The sequence below is a fragment of the Psammomys obesus genome, unplaced genomic scaffold (genome assembly GCF_907164565.1).
Source record: "Psammomys obesus unplaced genomic scaffold, mPsaObe1.curated_primary_1811, whole genome shotgun sequence".
In the NCBI taxonomy this organism is placed as follows: domain Eukaryota; kingdom Metazoa; phylum Chordata; class Mammalia; order Rodentia; family Muridae; genus Psammomys; species Psammomys obesus.
In genome coordinates, this window is record NW_026596039.1 from 24,896,013 (window position 1) to 24,898,461 (window position 2,449).

Here is a 2,449-nt window from a genome sequence, read left to right on the forward strand (position 1 = left end):
AGATAGATAGATAGATAGATAGATAGATAGATAGATAGATAGATAGACAGACAGACAGGCAGACAGGCAGACAGTAAATAACTTGATAAACTTAGAAGGCAGACAAACAAAAACAAGCTGAGATCTAATTAAGAGATCATTACAGGGGCTGAAGTGTTGGCTCAGTAGTTAAAAACACTGGTTGCTCTTCCAGAAGACCTGGGTTCAATTCTCAGTCCCTTCGTGGCAGTTCACAACTGTCTGCAACTCCAGTTCCAGGGGATCCTGGACACGGTCACACAGACATACGTGCAGGCAAAACACCAATGTACATAAAAGTAAAATAAAGATCCTAATAAGAAAAAAAGATCATTACAGCTGGAGGTGGTGGGACCCTCTTTAATTCCAGTACTCAGGAAGCAGAGGCAAGCAGATCTCTGTGAGTTTTTGAGACCAGCCTCATAAGTTCCAGGACAGTCAGGTCTGTTATACATAGAAACCCTGTTTGGTGGGGGGTGGGGAGGAGAAAGAGAGAGGAGAGAGATATCACTACATATTAAGAACTTCATATATTTCAGGGTTGTAACAATAAAATAACTTCTAAGATTTCTAAAACATGGAATACCTGAGTCAGGGGAGATGCTCAGCAGTAAAGGTACCACCAAGTCAGATGATTTGAGTTTGATACCAGGTGTCACAAGGAGAAAAGGGAGCTTACTTCCAGAAGCTGTCTTTTGATTTCCACGTGGGCATCATGACACATACCCACCTCCAAATACAAAATAAATCAACGCAATTAAACATCAGCAGCTGGAGAGATGGCTCAACATATAATGCTCTTGCAGAGGACCTGAGTTCTGTTCCCAGCACTGCCCTGGGCTTACAACCTCCTCTAACTCCAGTTTCAGGGGAGCGATTTTTGTCCTCTCCTGACTTCTGCAAGCATATACATATACACAGAGACTTAATTTTAAAATATTTTTCTCAGGACAGGGTTTCTCTGTGTAGCCCTGGCTGTACTGGAACTCCCTCTATAGACCAGGCTGGCCTTGAACTCAGAGATCTTCCTGCCTCTGCTTCCTGAGTGCTGCAATTAAAGGCATGCACCACCATGAGATTGTTTTGGTTTGGTTGTTTTGTTAAAATTAACCTTTTTAAAATGTTTTTGGAAAAATAAGGCAAGTAAGTTTAGATTCACATTATATGCATGAAGCTCAACCTGATTTCAAGAAAATGTCTCTTTGCTGGTTTCTCAGCTAGAGAAGTAGCTAGCTTCCTTGGCAGGCAGAGTTGACTCAGCAGTTAACACCACTTGCTGATCTTTCAGAGGATCAATCAGGGCTTGATTTCCAGCACCCATTCACAATTATCTATAACTGCAGCTCGAGAAGATCTGATGCTTTCTTCTGGCCACCAGAGGTACCAGGCATATGCATGGTGCACAATACACATAAAATAATAAAAATTAATAAATCTAAAAACAGTAAAAAGAAAGGGGTTCCCTCGTTTTCCTGACTGAATAGTTGTAGCAGTAGCTAGTCAAAGCAGAACCTGCCTTCCCCACAGGTCATAAAAGGACCTTTGCTGCCACTTGCTGGACATTTTCCATAACAACTACACATGGTCAAAAAATAAAAATAAAAAAGGACCCTGAGGGGACAGGAGCGCCACAAGAAGACCAACAGAGCTAACTAACCTGGGCTCACGAAGACTGAACCACCAACCAAGGACCATAAATGAACTCAACCTATGCCCCTTATAGATACATAACCAATAGGTAGCTTGGCCATCATGTGGGCCCCTAAAAAGTGGAGGGGAGAGGGGGCTGTCTCTAACAAGGACTCTGTTGCCTACTTTTTGATCACTTCTCTTGCTTGGCCACAGAAGAAGACATGCTCAGTCCTGATTGTCTTGATGTGCTGGTGTGGGTTGGTGGGACAGGCTTCCCTTTATTTGAGGAATAGGGGAGGGGGAATAAGGGGAAGAGAGAGGGAGGATGGGACTAGGAGAGGAGGGAGGGCCTACAATAATGAGATAGATAGATAGATAGATAGATAGATAGATAGATAGATAGATAGATAGATAGAAGCTTTAAAGTTTAAAGCTGGATTATTTGGTTCAAATCTGTAATCCCAGAACTCCAGAGGCTGAGATGTAAGGATAGTGGTGAGTTCAAGGATAGTCTGGCAAACATGTTGAAATTCTGCCTCAAAAATCCATGTGTAGGTGTGATGGCCCAAGCCCATAACCACAGAATTATAAAGACAGAGCCAGGAGGCTAGCTCATGGCCATCCTGGGCTACATAGTTCTAGGACAGTCAATGGTACGTATCAAGACTCTATCCCAAAAATTAAAAATAAAAATAGAAAGGAAGAAAGAGAGAGAGAAAGAAAGTAAGAAGGAAGGAGGGAAAGAAAGAAAGAAGAAAGAAAGAAAGAAAGAAAGAAAGAAAGAAAGAAAGAAAGAAAG